The sequence below is a fragment of the Psammomys obesus genome, unplaced genomic scaffold (assembly GCF_907164565.1).
Source record: "Psammomys obesus unplaced genomic scaffold, mPsaObe1.curated_primary_1811, whole genome shotgun sequence".
Classification (NCBI taxonomy): domain Eukaryota; kingdom Metazoa; phylum Chordata; class Mammalia; order Rodentia; family Muridae; genus Psammomys; species Psammomys obesus.
Window position 1 is genome coordinate 26,571,275 of NW_026596095.1, and position 20,183 is coordinate 26,591,457.

The following is a 20,183-nucleotide window of genomic DNA, read 5'->3' on the forward strand; positions in this document are numbered from 1 at the left end:
CCTTGTTTTCATTTTCAGTTTCTTGTAATAATACAAATGGAATTGAAATCTTTAAATCACTCCCAATAAATGCCTGAGTTAATTAACAGACATAGAAGTTTCCTTAGTATTTAAGTACAATTTCTGATTGTGGTTTAAGATTTATACTTATTTTATTCCTACATTGAATTATTATTTATTTCCCATATTATTATCAATGAATTTTTAATTAGAAATAATATCATTATGTCAAGTGGCAGCATATTTTATTTGATATAAAACATGCAGGGTTTTGAAATCTTGGACTAGATCTTTATTTAATATTTTTACAGTGTCAGACAACAAAGAATTTTTTGATATATGCTTTAGAAAAGGTTCCTTTGTGATATTTAAGCTGAACGAGGTAATATGCATTTAATTAAAGTGAGATTCTCAGTGTTTCCATTACTATCTAGCACATTGTTGATTGGAGTATTTTATGTAAATAATTCAGTGGGCTGGAATTTTGCTCATGTTTTCTTTAAAAAGTATATAAGTGAAAAGTGACATAGAAGCTTATGTCTCCATGCCCTTCCCAGTACTAAACCGAAGGTTAATGAAATATTATGTTGAGGAGCTTATGATTTCTCTGCTTACCAAGAAAGAAAGGAAGCAAGCTCTCATGCAGCCAAGTAAATGAGAACACAAGTAGCATGGACCCGCTCCAAAATGGCAATTTTAAGTACTGGGCATTTTACATGTCAGACCAAGAGGACAATAGGAAGTATTTGTAGTTTTTATTTGGGGGAGAGGGGTACATTTGAACGGTATCATAGTTCTATTATATCTTAACTGAAACTAAAGAAAAGGATATTGCCTGTCACTAATATTTCTTAGACACTATCATAGAGCTGGAATGAGGTTGTTCTCCTGTCATCCAGCACTCTGCAGGCTGAGGTACAGGATACTTGAGTTAGAGGGCAGCCTGGGCTACATAGCAAGACCCTGTCACACAGAGGCAAGATAGTCTTGCCTTTGAAACTGGGTATAGGAAGGTATATGAATCATATTTAACTGATGTGTTTAGTATATTTTGGTTCAAGCATAAGATGAATCAAAAGTAAATTGTATTTGGCTCCCAGCCAGCCTGGTCTACAAAGTGAGTCCAGGACAGCCAAAGTTACACATAGAAACTCTGTCTCAAAACAAACAAACAAATGACAATTAAAAAAAAACAAAACAAAAAATTCTTTCAGCTCCTAAAGTTAGAAAGTTAGTTTATTTTTTTATTTTTAATTATACTTTTATTTACTTGGTATCCCCTCCCAATCCCTTCCTTCCTCCCCCTTCTCCAAACACTCCCTTCCCCAAGTCCACTGGTAGGGGAGGGTATCTTTTTCTTCCTTCTGATTCTAGACTGATAGGTCTCATCAGGAGTGGCTGCATTGTCCTAGGAAGAGAGCTTTGGGGGTGAGTCCACTAAACATTGGCACCAGAGTATGAAAAGAACTGTGAAGATCAGGACCTTGCCCGCTCTGTAGAAAGTCTGGAGCCCATTCACATGGAAATTTTTATTTTAAACAACTAATGGTGCAAGAGAGGCACCATGTCATTCTATACTCACATTCTGTTAGCTAAGATAGATCTGACTGTGTCTTAGAAATTGGTATTGAAGAGTAGAATCCTAAGTTCTTGGTGCCGTCATACCTGTGTTCTCCCCTTTCTTTTCCGTAGGGCATTATATAAATATGTGTGTAGACAGATATTTCAATTGACAAGAATTTTATTGAAGTGGACATTTTATATTTTAAAAAGAAACTCCTTGGACTCTCTTCTCCTGTCTTTCTGTTGGTGTGCCTGTCATTTGGGTGTGGTGTGTAGGTCATGTCTCATGTGGATGACAAAGAACAATTTAGGAGAGCCTGTTCTTTCCTGCCATCATGTGGGTTCTGGAGATCACACTTGGGTTGTCGGGCTTGGTGGCAGGCACCTTCACCTATTGAAATGTCTCGTGAGCCCTAGAATTTTAAATGTTTTATTATCATGAATTGATCATGTGTATTTATGGGGTTCAATGTTCTATATGTACCTGTTGACAGCTAGTATTAAAATCCCAAATACTCTCTGAAAACTTCAACAATCACTTCATTCTAAATACCCTCATATGACTTCTACTCGGTCACGTTGAGCTGCGCCCGGGCCTGGCATAGGGCCTCCGCCACCGCCCGCGGCCTGCAGCCTCCCCACCATGGATCCCTGCAAAGTGAGCGAGCTGCGGGCCTTCGTGAAGATGTGTAGGCAGGATCCGAGCGTCCTGCACACTGAGGAAATGTGCTTCCTGAGGGAGTGGGTGGAGAGCATGGGGGGTAAAGTACCACCTGCTACTCATAAAGCTAAGTTAGAAGAAAATATCAAGGAAGAGAAAAGAGACAATAAGACAGAGGAAAATATAAAGACGGATGAGCCAAGTGAGGAGAGTGATCTAGAAATTGACAACGAAGGTGTAATTGAGCCAGACACTGATGCCCCCCAAGAAATGGGAGATGAAAATGCAGAGATAACTGACGAGGTGATGGATCAAGCAAATGAAAAGAAGGGGGCTGGCATTGAAGCTCTAAATGATGGTGAGCTGCAGAAAGCCATTGACTTGTTCACAGATGCCATCAAACTAAATCCTCGTTTGGCTATTCTGTATGCCAAGAGAGCCAGTGTCTTAGTCAAATTACAGAAGCCAAATGCTGCCATCCGAGACTATGACAGAGCCATTGAAATAAACCCTGATTCAGCTCAGCCATACAAATGGCGAGGGAAAGCACACAGACTCTGGGGCCACTGGGAAGAAGCAGCTCATGATCTTGCCCTTGCCTGTAAACTGGATTATGACGAGGATGCTAGTGCAATGCTCAAAGACGTTCAATCTGGGCTCAAAAAATTGCTGAACATCGAAGAAAGTATGAGCGAAAACGTGAAGAGCGAGAGATAAAAGAAAGAATAGAAAGGGTGAAGAAGGCTGGAGAAGAGCATGAGAGAGCCCAAAGGGAAGAAGCAGCCTGAAGACAATCTGGAGCTCAGTGTGGCTCTTTCCCAGGTGGTTTTCCTGGAGGAATGCCTGGAATGGGAGGGGCATGCCCGGAATGGTGGAATGCCTGGACTCAATGAAACCCTCAGTGATCCAGAGGTTCTTGCAGCCATGCAGGATCCAGAAGTCATGGCGGCTTTCCAGGATGTGGCCCAGAACCCAGCTCATAGGTCAAAATATCAGAGCAATCCAGAGGTTAGGAATCTCATCAGTAAATTGTCAGCCAAGTTTGGAGGTCAAGCCTAATGTCAAACAAAGCCCTTGCTGAATGAAGAGCAGCTTAGCTCACTAACTGGATGCAATAATACAAACCAGTGTACCTCTGACCTTACTGAGAGAGCTGGGCGCTTGGAAGATAATCCCTACCCTTCTGCATCAAATGTGGCTGAAACATTTCACAGAGGTTTGCCATTAGGGCGTGCATCCAGATAATGTTTTCCTATTAGAAATTACAAACTTAAAACATTTTTCAACCTTAAACATATTTTTTTTTAAATGTAGGGGGTGTCAATTCATAACATTTTTCTTTGCTAATCTTTTTGGGTTTTTCCTTTGAATTACCGGGCAAGGAAGCTAAATGTGGATGACTCATGATCTCATGATTTAAATAAAGATTTGTTAGTGGGAAGCAAATAAAACACATTTAAGTTGATGGAGTTGGAAAAAAAATACCCTCATATAAAATTTATTAATTAAGTAGTTTGGTCTCACTTATCATCAGAGAAACTTTTTCTCCTAGCATACTGAGACCATTCTAGAATCCACAAGTGATCAAAATGCAGAGAACATCACACTGTATATGTGTGAATTCAGTGCTTGAATTTCTGAATTGATATCTTGTATGAGTGAATTCATTGCTGAAATGAAATTTTGTAAGCACGAATCTAAGAATAAAAAGAATATGTTTTATGACTTATTTTATTATAATACTAAACAATTAGCATTGATGCACTTTCTAAGTAAGTTTTCTATTTTGTTTATATATAAAACAAATGACACAAACGTGTGTATATATATATATATATATATATATATATATATATGAAAGCCAAAGAATTTGTGTATCTACCTTTCTATTAATCTGTCATCTATCTGTCTATCTATCTATCTATCTATCTATCTATCTATCTATCTATCTGATTTTGTTTTCATTGAATCAAAGCTTCATGTAGCCTCAAGGCCATCATCAAATTTGCTCTTTAGCTGACAATGACCTTAAACTTTTGATTCTTCTTCTCAGCCACTCATATTCTGGCTTCTATCACCACAGCCGGTTTTTAAAACTTATATTGAATCAGTGTGTTTGTACCTGTGTGTATCTATATGACTGTGAGTGAAGGTGCAAGCAGAGACTAGAGCCCTCAAATGCCACTGGAGCAATATTTGCAGCAGCTGTGGACTTGTGACGCGGGTGCTAGGAATGGACCTCAGGCTCTCAACCAGAGCACACAGACGCCTAATCTCTGAGCAGTCTCTCCTGCCCCCGAAGTTCATTATTATACTGTTCAGGAGATCAGACCCACAACTTTTCTTTGTGCATGTGAGGCGGTCATCTACTAATTGTGCTACACACCGGTCCTGCAATAGCCACTTAAAAAAATGAAATGAAATGATTTAGTATGGGCTCTGACGTCTCAGTATAGACACTGGAAATTTTGATAAATATTATTTTAGTATTTAAAGGTTAACTTTATGCATTGGGATGATTATTATTGCTTCTTTCCTTTCCAGTTACTGTTGCTTCTGAATATCCATTCAGTACCATCTTTCTTCAAAAAAGTTTATTTGTCCTTTTGTGGTTTATATTTTTAAATCAGATATTTTACTGAATTACAAATCTTTTTAAGTCACTAGTATATTTTCTTTTTCTAAATTGTTCATTCAAAGAATAGTGTCCTTGGGGAATTACTTAAAAGTGTAGAGAGAATATTTTCAAACATTCCTGGAGATTTTGGAAATCTTCATGTAATACCCTGTGAGTGGGAACATGGGTTGGCTCCCAGTAGCTGACTGATGACATTCACAGGATTAATGAGGATAGTGGATGCCTTCTGAGAAAACCATCATTTGGATATTGATACAAGAAGAGAAAACCAATTTACTATCAGTGAACCATGGCAGATAGGGTACAGCGTGTGCTTGGAAGAAATGGAAGGTGCGTTGTTCAGAGTTTTATCCCTCTGTCTGGTCTCACATCATTTTTCATCTTCAAGTGTGATGATCTGTGGAAGAATCAGGTTACCCAAAAACTGAACCATTTATTTATAACTACAGAAATTTCCCAACCCTTAAACTTGACATTTTGTGTTTCAAAGATGGAGCAAGTATGTGGGGGTTGACTTGCAGGAGATCATATGGTGCCGTTTGGCCTCCTCTATTGTGTAAACCAACAGCTATTTTAGAAAACCAAAGAACAGATCTTCATTCTTCTCTGTCAGAGTTGTATGTCTTCTGATGTGAGCATGTGTGTATGTGTGTATGTATGAAATCATTGCAGTTTTTCTCTGGTATATTTCCAAATTTCAGAGTTCATGAATAGAAACTGATTTTTAATCCACAAATGTTTCAGTTTTATGTAAATTCTTTTAAAATTCTCATAGCTGAACCTGTTATAATTTTTTAAAAAATATTGTCATGGACCCAGTCCTTAGTTGCATTTTAATTATTTCAAAAGCTATATTTCTTTTTTAGATTGCTTTTTTAAACCATTATTCTGTAACCAGATTATTGGCTGGAGTTTTTGCTGTCAGTCCTATCCTTATATCTTTTCAAAATGAGTTAATATCATGTTTTCTCTTTTTTTATGTTAGTAATGGATTTCACATAACTTAAGTTTATGATAATTGTTATAATACATCTTTATACCTTTTAAATATTTTCATCTCCTTTATATACTTAAGTCATTTTAAACATCTTATATAGTCTCTTAGTTGGCTTTTTCACTGTGTATATGTGTTGTACTGATATATGGTTGGAGTATGAGTCTCAGGAAAGACCCCTGTGCTCAAATTTTTTGGTTCTGTTGCTCTTCTTGTGGACCTCCTGTCCTCTACAGATCTAACTATTATTTCCCACTTCTAACATAAGATTCTCTGCATTCTGCCCAAAGTTTGGCCATAAGTCTCAACATCTGCTTTGATAGTCTGGAGGGCAAAGCCTTTCAGAGACCCTCTGTGGGAGGCTCCTAACTTGTTTCCTGTCTTCTTCTTCTTCTTCTGGTGTCCATCCTCTTTGCCTTTCGGAGTGGGGATTGAGCATTTTAGCCAGAGTCTTCCCTCTTGATCCATTTCTTTAGGTGTACAGATTTTAGTAGGTTTATCTTATATTATATGTTTATATGTGTGAGAATATACCGTGTTTGTCTTTCTGCTTCTGGGACAGCTCACTCAGGATGATCCTTTCCAGTTCCCACCATTTACCTGCAAATTTCATGATTTCCTTGTTTTTCATTGCTGAGTAATATTCCATTGTGTAGATATACGACAATTTCTGTATCCATTCTTCAGTTGAGGGGCATCTGGGTTGATTACAGCTTCTGGCTATTACAAATAAAGTTGCTACAGACATGGTTGAGCAAATGTCCTTATTGTGTACTTGAGCCTCTTTTGGATATATGCCTAGAAGTGGTATAGGTAGATCTTGAGAAAGCGCTATTCCTTGTTGTCTCAGAAAGCGCCAGATTGATTTCCAGAGTGGTTGTACCAGTTTACATTCCCACCAGCAGTGCAGGAGGGTTCCCCTTTCTCCACAATCTCTCCAGCATGTGTTGTCACTTGAGGTTTTGATCTTGGCCATTCTGATGGGTGTAAGATGAAATCTCAGGGTCGTTTTAATTTGCATTTCCCTAATGGTTAATGAGGTTGAGCATTTCTTTAAGTGTTTCTCTGCCATTTGATATTCCTCTATTGAGAATTCTCTGTTTAGCTCTGTCCCCATTTTTTAATTCAATTACTTAATTTGTTGCTTTTCACCTTCTTTAGTTCTTTATATATACTGGATATTAACCCTCTGTCAGACAGAGCGTTAGTGAAGATTCTTTCCCAATCTTTAGGCAGTCCTTTTGTTTTGAGGATGATGTCCTTTGCTTTACAAATGCTTTTCAGTTTCATGAGGTCCCATTTGTTGATTGTTGCTCTTAGAGCCTGTGCTGTTGGTGTTCTGTTTAGGAAGTTGTCTCCTGTACCAATGAGTTCCCCACTTTTTCTTCTAACCGATTTAATGTGTCTGGTTTTATCTTGAGGTCTTTGATCCACTTGGACTTCAGTTTTGTATCCCCTTTATCTCCTTCAATTGTTTTATTGCTCTAGCAAGGACTTCCAGAACTATGTTGAAGAGATATGGAGAGAGAGGGCAGCCTTGCCTTATCCCTGACTTCAGTGGGATTGCTTTAAGTTTCTCTATGTTTAGTTTGATGTTGGCTATAGGCTTGCTGTATATCGCCTTTACTATGTTTAGATATGTGCCTTGTATCCCTAAACTCTCCAATACTTTAAACATGAATGGATGTTTGATTTAGTCAAATGCTTTTTCAAATGCTGGTATGAAGCATACTTGGTCATAGTGGATGATATCTTTGATGTGTTCTTCTATTCATTTTGCAAGTATTTTAATGAGTATTTTGCATCAATGTTCATAAGGGAGATTGGCCTGAAATTCTCTTTCTTTGTTGGGTCTTTGTGAGGTTTAGGTACCAAGGTGACTGTGGCTTCAAAGAATGAGTTTGGTAATGTTCCTTCTGTTTCTATTTTGTGGACTAGTTTGAAGAGAATTGGAGTAGGCTTCTTTGAAAGTCTGGTAGAGTTCTGCACTGAAACCATCTGGTCCTGGGCTCTTTTTTGGATGGGAGACTTTTGATCACCATTTCTATTTCCTTAGGGGATATAGGATTATTTAATTGATTTACCTGGTCTTGATTCAGCTTTGGTAAGTGGAATCGATCAAGAAAATTGTCCATTTCATTTAGATTTTCAAATTTTATGGCATATAGACTTTTGAAGTAAGTCCTAATGATTGTTTGGATTTCCTCAGTGTCTCTTGTTATGTCTGCCTTTTCATTTCTGATTTTGTTGATATGGATAGTGTCTCTTGACCGTTTAGTTAGTTTGGCTAAGGGTTTCTCTATCTTGTTGATTTTCTCAAAGAACCAGCTCTTGGTTTCATTGATTCTTTGAATTGTTTTGTTTCTAATTGATTGATTTCAGCCCTGAGTTTGATTATTTCCAGCCGTCTACTCCTCTTTGGTGTGTCTGCTTTTTTTTTTTTTCCTAGGGCTTTTAGTTGAGCCATTAAGTCGCTTCCATGAGAGTTTTTGAATTTCTTCTTGAAGGCACTTAGTGCTATGAACTTTCTTCTTAGCACTGCTTTCATTGTGTCCCATAAGTTTGGGCATGTTGTGCCTTCATTTTCATTGAATTCTAGGAATACTTTGATTTCTTCCCTGACCCAACTGTCATTGAGTAGCAAGTTTTTTAGTTTTCATGTGTGTGTAAGGTTTTTGTTATTTCTTTTGTCATTGAGATTCAATTTTATTCCATGGTGGTCAGATAGGATATATGGGATTATTTCAATCTTTTTGTATCTGTTGAGACTTGTTTTGTGACCAACTATGTGGTCTATTTTGGAGAAGGTTCCATGAGGTGCTGAGAAAAAGGTAAATTCTTTTGTGTTTGGGTGAAAGGTTCTGCAGACATCTGTTAGGTCCATTTGATTCATGACCTCTGTTAGAGTCATTGTTTCTTTGTTTAACTTCTGGTTTGTTGACCTGTCCTTTGTTGAGAGTTGGCTGTTGAAGTCTCCCACTATTAATGTATGAGGATCTATGTGTGGTTTCAGTTTTATTAATGTTTCTTTTACAAATGTGGGTGCTCTTGTGTCTGGGGTATATATGTTCAGAACTGTGGTGTCTTCCTGGTGGAGTTTTCCTTTGATGAGTATGAAATGACCTTCCCCATCTCTTTTGATTAATTTTGGTTGAAAGTCTATTTTATTAGATATTGGAATGGCTACTCCTGCTTGCTTCTTGAGTCTTGAGCCTTATGTATGTGTATTTTAATGCAAATAACCACAGATATTAGGTCGTTATTAAGGGACTGGAAGGGAATGTATCTTCCAAAGTAGGGGAAATGGAATATAATGTTATAATGACATAAAGAGAAAGTGAAAATGAAAACAGGATGGTGTGAGAGGGCAGGGAATAAGAAATATAGAAGGAACAACTAACACTTTATTGCAAAACGCCTTTTGAAAAGCCATGTGCAAACTGAATACCAAGAGGCTTCCTAAAATATATAATATAAGAATGAAATTTAAATGGAGTCATTATATACTGTGGGAGAGGATGCCAAAAGTAGTATGCTATGCTAACTAGTATGCTAACAAGTAAAACCTTCAGTGCTATGAAGAATGGAATACACCTTGTTGAGCCTTTGGGTCTAAGGGTTCCATAGACATTCCCAAACATCACAGACTATGGCCAAGTCTGTTCATTACTTTCTACAACCTGATGATAAGGCACTATTGCTGAAGACACAACTTACATGTCTTTGGATATGGTGAAATCAAGCTGGTGCCCAAAATAGAAAATTCATCTCTACTGACTAGAATCTTGATGTTGGAAAGTACTTTCCCTCTTCAAACTATTCCACAAAATAAAAACAGAAGGAACATTACCAAACTCATTCTATGAGGCCACAGTAACCTTGATAACTAAACCACACAAAGACTCAAGAAAGAAGGAAAATTTCAGACCTATCTCTCTTATAAATGTTGGTGCAAAAATATCAATAAAATAGTTGCAAACCAAATCCACGAGTACGTAAAAGATATCATCCAACATGACTAAGTAGGTTTGCTTCCAGGCATGCAGGGGTGGCTCAAAATACAGAAATCCATCAATGTAATTTACCACATAAACAAACAGAAGAAAAGAAAACCTAAAGTTTTGCAGAGATAAGGGATACAAGGCACATACCTAAACATAGGAAAGGCAATACAAAGCAAGCCTATAGCAACATCAGACTAAAAGAAGAGAAACTTAAATCAATCCCACTGAAATCAGGTCCAAGGCAAGGCTGTCCATTCTCTCCATCTCTTCAACAAAGTGCTTGAATTCCTACCTAGAGAAACAAGACAACTAAAGGAGATGAAGGGAATACACATTGGAAAGGAAGAAGTCAAAGTGTCAGTATTTGCAATTGATATAGTATACATGAGTGAGCCCACAAATTCTACCAGAGAACATCTTCAACTGATAAACACCTTCAACAAAGTGGCTGAATACAAAATTAACTAAAAAAAAAAAAAACCCAGTAGTCCTCCTGTATACAATAGACAAAAGGGCTGAGAAAGAAATTAGGGAAACAGCACATTTTACAATAGCCACAAATAATAAAAAGTACCTTGGTGTGACTAACCAAGCATATAAAAGACCTGTGTGAAAAAACTTAAAGTTTCTGCAGAAAGAAATTGAAGAAGATATCAGAAGATGAAAAGATCTCTCATGGATCAGTAGGATTAACAAAGTGAAAATAACCATCCTACCAAAAGCAATCTACAGATTCAATGCAGTTCGCACCAAAATAGCAACACAATTCCTTACAGAACTTGAAAGAAAAATTTTCAGTTCCATATGGAAAAACAACCCAGAATTGCTAAAGCAATCATGTACAATAACAGATTTGTCTGGAGGTGACACCATTTCTGATCTCAAGCTGTACTATAGAGCAACAGTAATAAAAACTGCATGATACTGATATAGAAACAGAATAGTGGATCAAAAGAATCAAATAGAAGACCCAGAAATAAATCCACACACCTACAGATACTTGATTTTTGACAAAGATGCCAAAACCATACAATGGAAAACAGACAGCATCTTCAACAAATGGTGCTGGTTAAACAGGATTTCTACATATAGCAAAATGCAAATAGATCCATATTTATCACTCTGCACTAAAGTAAAGTCCAAGTGGATCAAAGACATCAACATGAAACCGGACACACTAAACCTGTTAGAAAAAAAAGTAGGGAAGAACCTTGAACTCATTGGTACAGGAGACTACTTCTTGAACATAACACCAACAGGACAGGCTCTAACAATCAATAAATGGGACCTCATGAAACTGAAAATCTTCTGTAAAGCAAAGGACACTATCGTCAGAACAAAACAACAGCCTACAGACTGGGAAAGGATCTTGACTAAACCTATATTTGACAGAGGACTAATATCCAGAATATATAAAGAACTCATGAAGTTAAAAGGCACCAAATCAAGCAATCCAATTTGCTTGGAGAAATTGAGGAACAGAGCTAAACAGAGAATCTTCTATAAAGGAATATTGAATGGCAAAGAAACACTTAAAGAAATGCTCAATGTTCAAAACTACCCTGAGATTTTATTGCAACCATCCTGAAGATACCTGATAAGCTAGGGCCAGATGGAAGGAGAGGAGAACACCCCCTCTCAGTGGACTTTGAAAGGAGCAGGGAGGAGATGGGGGGGGGGAGGGAAGGAATGAGAGGGAAAGAAGAGTAGGCCATAGCTGGGATGCAAGTGAATGTATAAAATTATTTAAAAATTAAAAAAAATAAAATTAAAAAAAAACTTACTGGGGAAAAAAACTACCCTGAGATTTCACCTTACACCCATCAGAATGGCTAAGATCAAAAATTCAAGTGACAACAGATGCCTGAGAGGATGTGGAGAAAAGGGAACCCTCCTCCATTGCTGATGATAGTGTTAACTTGTACAACCACTTTGGAAATCAATCTGGTGCTTTCTTAAAAAATTAGGAATAGTGCTTCCCCAAGATCTAACTGTACCACTCCTAGGTATATATCCAGAATATGCTCAACTATATAAGGACATTTGCTCAACCATGTTCATTGCAGCTCTATTTGTAATAACCAGAACCTGGAAACAACGTAGATGTCCCTCAGCAGAGGAATGGATGCAGAAATTGTGATACATATACACAATGGAATACTACTCAGCAATTAAAAACTAGGAAATCATGAAATCTGTAGACAAATGATGGGAACTAGAAAAGAGCATCTTGAGTGAGGTATCCCAGAAGAAGAAAGACACACATGGTATATACTCACTTATAAGTGGATATTAGACATATAATATAGGATAAACATACTAAAATCTATACTCCACAACAACGAAGATCCTAGGGAAGATGCTCAGTCCTCATTCAGAAGGACAAATGTGAGCAAGATCTCAAGTTACAATGCATGCTGGAGAGGATGTGGAGAAAGGGGAACCCTCCGCCATTGCTGGTGGAGATGTAAAATTCTGCAACCACTTTGAAAATCAATCTAGTGCTTTCTCAGACAATTAGGAATAGCACTTCCTCAAGATCCAGTTATACCTCTCCTAGGCATATATCCAAAATATGCTCAAGTACACAACAAAGACATTTGCTCAACCATGTTCATAGCAGCTTTATTTGTAATAGCCAGAACCTGGAAACAACCCATTGTTCATCAATGGAGGAATGGATACAGAAATTGTGGTACATTTACAGAATGGAATACTACTCAACCATTAAAAACAAGGAAACCATGAACTTTGCAGGCAAATGGTATACCTAGAAAAGATCATCCTGAGTGAGATATCCCAGGAGCAGAAAGACACACATGATATATGCTCACTTATAAGTGGATATTAGACATACAATACAGGGTAAACATACTAAAATATGTACATGTGAAGATGCTAAGCAAGAAGGAGGACCCGGGAGAAGATTATCAATCCTACCTCAGAAAGACAAATGGTATGGACCTTGGATGAAGAAGAAGAAAACAGGTACAGAACAGGAGCCAACCACTGAGGGACTCTGAAAGAATCTACCCAGCAGCGTATCAACGCAGATGCTGAGTCTCAGAACCAAACTTTGGACATAGTGCAGGGAATCTATGAAAGAAGAGGGAGATAGTAGGACCTGGAGAAAACAGGAGCTTCACAAGTAGAACAACAGAATAAAAAAAAAATTGGGCCCAGGGGTCTTTTCTGAGACTGATACTCCAACCAAGTACCATTCATGGATATAACCTGGATAACCTAGAAACCCTGCTCAGATGTTGTCCATGGCAGCTCATTATCCAAGTGGGTACCCTTGTACCTCGTACCCTGTTCTACAACAGTGGCTGTCTCTGACATGAACTCAGTGGCTGGCTCTTTGATCACCTCCCCCTAAGGGGGGAGCAGCCTTGCCAGAGCAGGACAATGTAGACAGTCCTGATGAGACCTGATAGGCTAGGATCAGATAGAAGGGGAGGAGAACCTCCCCTATTAGTGGACTTGTAGAGGAGCATGGGAGGAGATGAAGGAGGGAGGATGGGATTTGGAGGGAATGTGGGAGGAGGCTACAGCTGGGATACAAAATGAATAAACTATAATTAATAAAAATATAAAAATTTAATTTTAAAAAAGGGCGAATGTGATAGACACTGGAAGCAGTAGAAGACAGGGAACAGGACAGGAGCCTACCACAGAGGTTCTCTGAAAGACTACTGATCTGGGTATCAAAGCAGAGGCTAAGACTCCTAGCCAAACTTTGGGCAGAGTGCAGGGAATGTTATGAACAAAGGGGGGGTGGATAGAAAGACCTGAAAGAGACAGGAGCTCCAAAAGGAGACCAGCTGAGCCATAAAAACTGATCCCTGGGGGCACTGAAGAGAATGATACCCCAATGAAGGAAAATATATGGAGAAGATTTAAAACCCTGGGTCAGATGTAGCCCATAAACTCAGTCTACAAGTGGGGTACCTAGTTAGGGGACTTTCTCTGGCATGAACTCAGTGGCAGGCTCTCTGATAACTGCCCCTGTAGAGGTGCAGCCTTTCCATGCCACAGAGGAAGACAATGCAGCCAGTCCTGATGAGACCTGATAGACTAGGGTCAAATAGAAATGGAGGAGGACCTCCCCATATCAGTGGACTAGGGGAAGGGCATAGAGGGAGAAGAGGAGGGAGGGTGGGAATGGGAGGATATGAGTGAGAAGGCCACAGCCAGGATACAAATTGCATTAATTGTAGTAAATGATAAATAAATTTAAAAGAGAGCACTCTGCATGCTACCAGAGAATAATTGTAATCATTAATACCATTGAGATTCAGACCCTATGACATACAACACTGACTTGCCTCCTATATTGGTGCAATAATGGCACAAATGTTACAACCAATCACTATTGGAACTCATACTTAACACTTCTCAAGTAGCAAAGAACCTGAACCAGATAGGTCATGTCCATAGGTGATAACCTATTATTATTTTCCTAAAGAAAAATATCAATAAGATGGCTCATAATTATGTAATGGAACAAAGCAATAAAGTGACCCTGAATGGCATATTGTCATAACCATAGGACGGTGCAATCAGCCCTCATCAGAGAAGCTTCTTTTTGAAGAAAATGATAACACAAATACCCAAAACTAGACAATGTGCAGAGTGAGAGTATTTGGAATACTTAGCCCTAGTTGGTTTGTCTATATAAAGCACCCCATCAATGTTCAGGAATTTTTTGCAGAAGAAAAGGTAGAAAGATTGTAAGAACCAGGAGTGATGGATGACTTCAAAGATACAATGTTTTCCAGACCCAACATAACTGACACACATATGAATTTACAGAATGTGTGACATCATGCATAACACCTGCACTGGTCCTATTTAGTAAGCATATAATTCTTCAAAAAAAACCCCAGGCATCACAGCAACATAATATTTTCTGATTATTGATGGGTTGCTTCAGCTTCGTTTTTAGTTACTATAATGTACTGTGAGATTATTTTAAAATGTTTGTGTCATACCTGGGTTTTTTTTTTCTTTTTTGAAGAGTTATATGCTTACTAAATTTATTCTTGAATCCGTCTTTTAAACTGATTCAACCTTAATTTTGATGTACATGTCCTCTACCATCCTTGGTTGGTCGTGACATAGAAAAACATGCAGCAAGGTGTTACTTATGGAGTCCGGGTTTTAGTCATTCTACAACAGACAGAACTATGGAATGTCCCTAGATGTGCAGAGAGCTCTCCTATCATGCTCAGAAGGTATAAAAGAAACACACACCAACCAAAGTAGAAGTGTGGGTGGAATATTATTATTATTATTATTATTATTATTATTATTATAGGAATGTTATGATCCTAGGAATTAATGCAGAATGTATCCATTTGTAGAAATTTTTTTTGTTCTCTATATATTGAAATTTTTTTAATTTTTATTTTTTTCTTATTAGTTACATTTTATTAACTCTGTATCCCAGCTGTATCCCGCTCTCTCATTCCCTCCCAATCCTACCCTCCCTCCCTCATCTCCTCCCTGCCCCTTTTCAAGTCCACTGATAGGGGAGGACCTCCTCCCCATTCATCTGACCCTGTTTTAGTAGAACTTAAGCAGAAACAGACTTCTTGAAAGTTCTAAAACAGAAAGGAATCAAACAATAAAAACAAGTAATAATTATGAACTGGCAATAAACTAAATAAAACACTTATATTCTAATTTTAGAAGCATGTAAGCTTCCTAGGGCTGATAGTGACAGGGACACAAGCTTATGACCCTTCTGTGAGATACCGTGAAATTTTTCCCATCAGATCAGCCAAAATAAATGCAGTATGCTGGAGCTTTAGCTGTGCTTGATATTCTATAAAACAGTCTCATTTTCTGCTGGAAACCAGGGATACTTTTAAAGCACTTCAAGGATGTAGTTTAAGGGCATATAATCATCTTTCCACAATTGTCTTTGCATGTGATTCTGTAATAATCAGCAAGATGAAATTTAGAAGTATTCTTACAAGTTGCTGTATATTTAGATTTTATAAATAATAGTCACAAACCACTTTAGAAAATGAATTGAGTCTTGATTTAATGTTTCTCTATAATATATATTAGTAAAGTTTAAATTATTTTAATACCAGTGTGCTTTAAAATTTTTCATAGTTTATAGTTTTCAAATCAGGCCAAACAAAAGTTTCTTTTTGTTTTTAATTGTTCTATAAATTTAAATGTTGTTGAAGCTCTAAAAATTGTCAGAATTTTTGTTAATGGGTACCATTGTTTACTAAAAGCCAGGCACACAGGGAAAACTCACAGTTCCTTCTAATAATCATTAGCAGTTTTTGAGAATTTCTTATATGAATATTGTACATACAACAATCCTCCCTACCCATCCCTCCAATTCCTGTATGTCCTTCTCTTCAAATACATGGTTTCCCATTTTGAATTATAATTCTCTCTCTCTCTCTCTCTCTCTCTCTCTCTCTCTCTCTCTCACACACACACACACACACACAAACACACACATAAATTTATAAATACAACCTGCCAAAATCATTCAGTCTTGCCCATGTGCTTTTCGAGTGAAACCCTTGGGATTTCCTAACCTATCAGAAGGACAGAAGACTCTACCTCTCCCAGTAACCATCATTTGCCTGCAGTTCTGAAGCCCTAGACTCTCAGACACACATAAGATTCAGGCTTGGCCAATTGTCCAGGCTCATAATCTTGTCACTCTGCCACATGTAGAGCAGCAATGCTCAAAAGAGCATTCTGAGGTAATGGAAGCATTCCATTTAACTTGCCAAGTGAGCAACTAATGTGTGATTAGGCCAACGAAAGAAATGAAGCTTTAATTGTGTTTAATTTTAATTAATTAAAACTTAAGCAGCCATTCACGGCCAGTGTACACCACAACTGTGAAGGATAAAAAAAATATCAGTGATCATACCCAAAATGAATCAAATAAGGAATATAATAAAGTTTTTATCAAAACTTGTTTTTTCTAATTCTGACATATTTACTAATAGATACATGATTAGGAAGGAGTATTTTCAGAATATAAAACTGAAAATGAGATTTAATGCTTATTTGAAAGAATTTTATATTCATGAAATTTTAAATGTATTGCACTTAATGAGTTAGAACTTCCATCAATACAGCTGAAGAATTAGTGAGGACAAGGATTTAATGATTCAATCCCCATGAAATTATTATTGCTTTCCATTTAAATATTTACCTACTATCATATTGAATTACATTCATAGACTTACTTGCCCTCAGAAATGTCTTGTAGTTCTCTAGAAACTGAAACATTTATTGTTGATTAGGAATTAAAAGTAATTTCAATGAAGAACTTAAATTTCTATGCATTGCATACACACACACACACACACACACACACACACACACACACACTTAGATTGTCATCACAGCTTCTAAATGTCCATGGAGCAGACCATCAAAGATTGATCTTTTTAAAGTCGTCAAGCTGACATACATGGAAATTATGCTCATTTTCTTAAGCTATAAATATTTTTACTCACCTAGTAATCTATCGGATAAGTCATATTATTTGTTCTATAGTGGCGATTCTTATAAGGTCATAAATCATATACTTGTGTAATCTGATAATTTTGATAGGGTGCCAATAAAATAACTGATAAAGTTTTAAGACTACATTGTAGACTAAAAAAAACCAGCATCGTCTTCATTTTGTTTGCTGCTAAAGAGCAGAGTAATTCTTACATTGTAGATTAGAAAATGGCTACATTTGATGCTGTTCTTGGACTACATTTTCACTATATTGTATGATACTCTATAGATAGTCACTGCAAAACGGTAACAGTTGTAAGTATGCTATCAACCCACATTTACTTTCATTCTATCTGTTTACTCACTGACTGGAAATTTGTAATTGGTGATAAACTCTTCACATGTAACACTACTTTGATGCCTGCATACATTTGAGAGACACAGTGGCTGCTTATAAGATGGTCAAATTCTCATAAGAGGTGTTATTTAATTGTGTGGTAATGCATCCAGAATAATTATTTTATTTACACATTCCTTTATTGAACGTCGAGCATGAGTTGAATGTCTATAAATGTTACTGTGGTATACTTGAAAACAAAGTTGGAAAGCTGAGGCCTCTAGCAGTTCTTTTGTTGTTCCGAAGTGATTAAGCCCTCCTGGGTTTTTGGGTTTCCATATGAAGTTGAAAATTGTCCTTTCAAGATTTGTAAAGAATTATGTAGGATATGGATGAACTACTATTTATTATTATATTTCTGTAATGTACCACGATGTTTTAAAAATTATATTAAAATTATACAAACTCAAAATAAAAAGAATTGTGTAGGAATTTTGATAAGAATTGCATTAAATCTGTAGGTTGCTTTTGGTAGGATGGTCATTTTTACTATGTTAATCCTCAATCAATGAGCATGGGACATATTTCCATTATCTGATATCTTCTTCAATTTCTTTCTTCAAAGACTTGATGTTCTTGTCATGCAACTCTTTCATGTGCTTGGTTAAAATTGCAGTAAGATACTTCATATTATTTGTGGCTGTTGTGAAGGGTTTTGTTTTCCTAATTTTATTCCCATCACTTGTATAAAGGAAGGCTATTGATTTTTTTTTTCAGTTAATTTTGATTACAGCCACTTGCTGAACATGCTTATCAGCTGTTGTAGTTTCCTAGTGGAAATTTGGGGGTTGCTTATTTTGCTGTATACTATCATGTCATCTAAATAAAAATACTTTGACTTCTTTTGAAATTTGTATCCCTTGAACTCCTCCATTTATCTTATTGCTCTGGCTAGGACTCCAGGTAACATATTGCATAGTAAGAGCTGACAACCTTGTCATGTTCCTGATTTTCGTAGAAATGCATTGAGATTCTCTCCATTTAATTTGATGTTGACTATAGGCTTACTGTAAATTGCTTTTATTGTCTTGAGGTGTGTTCCTTGTGTTCATACTCAAGACTTTTTCCATGAAGGGGTGTTGGATATTCTCAAGGGATTTTTGTTTTTGGTTTTGGTTTTGGTTGGGAGACTTTTAATGACCGCTTCTATTTCACTAGGGGTTTTATGTCTATTTAAATTACTAATTTAATCATGATTTAACTTTGGTAAGTGATACCTGTTGAGAAAATTAACCTTTTTTTATTTTGTTTTTCCAATTTGGTAGAATACAAGTTTTTAAAGTATGTTCTTTTGATTCTCTGGATTTTCTTGGTGTTGTTTCTATGTTCTCTGTTGTTAGGTTCTCTTTTTCATTTATTATTTTATTAATTTGGATATTTTCTCTTTCTATAAGGATTTGTCTATCTTGTTGATTTCTTGAAGAACCAATTCTTTGTTTCATTGATTCTTTTTATTTTTCTCTTTATTTTTACTGATTTCAGCTCTCCTATTTCCTCTTGGATGTGATTACCCCTTATCATTCTGGATTTTTCAACTAAGCTGTTAAGCTGCTAGTATGCTATCTCTGCAGTTTTTAAAATTGGCACTTAGTTCTACAAACTTTCCTCTGACAACAGCTTTCATTGTGTCCAATAATTTTGGGTATGCTATGTGTTCATTTTCATTGAATTCTAGAAAGTTTTAAATTTCCTTATTTCTGTCTTGGCCTACTTTTTTATTCAGTAGAGAATTGTTCAGTTTCCTCGAGTTTGTAAGATTTCAAGTTGTACTACAGGTCTATAATATTAAAAAAAACAGATGATATTGGCATAAAAACAGACATGTTGATCAATAGAACAGAACTGAAGACACACACATGGGCCTACATACATATAGATATCTGAGTTTTGAGAAAGAAGCCTGAAATATACACTAGAAAAAAAACCAGCATATTCAACAAATAGTGTTGGTCAAACTGGATGGCTGCATGTAGAAAAATGCAACTAGATCCATATTTATCACCCCGCACAAAACTCAAGTTCAAGTAGATCAAAGACACCAACATAAAACCATATACACTGAACCTGATAGAGTGTAAAGTATGTTTGGTGAAAACTCTAAGCCAACACTGCTGTTTGCTTCTCATTAATATTAACATTTACTTTTACACATAACCATAAAGACACATTTTACCTGTTCAGGAATTTGCTTAGTTTTTATTGATCATGTGCCACAATTTGCGGTAAATAACCCCAAGTAAGAGAAGACTTTAAAACAGTGAGATTGTGTACTTTGATAATCACTGATAATAATTTACTCAGGCCTTCAGTGTCTTCTAGCCACATTTGGTATCTAACAGTGTCTTTGGTTGAAAAATATGTGTGCCCCTTAGCCTGGTTCTTTGGCATAGAGTGGCCTGCACAGGTGAGGTCCAGGTGTCTCCTAGTCT

At 36.8% G+C, this 20,183-nt stretch overlaps 1 protein-coding gene and 1 pseudogene across 1 annotated transcript in view; both read left to right on the forward strand.

Annotated features, from left to right (window-relative positions):
* The window catches only part of Stpg2 (sperm tail PG-rich repeat containing 2), a 588,931-nt gene that overhangs the window by 473,535 nt on the left and 95,213 nt on the right, over positions 1-20,183 (forward strand). The window lies entirely within an intron of this gene.
* Positions 2,196-3,315, forward strand: LOC129691850 (hsc70-interacting protein-like; annotated as a pseudogene).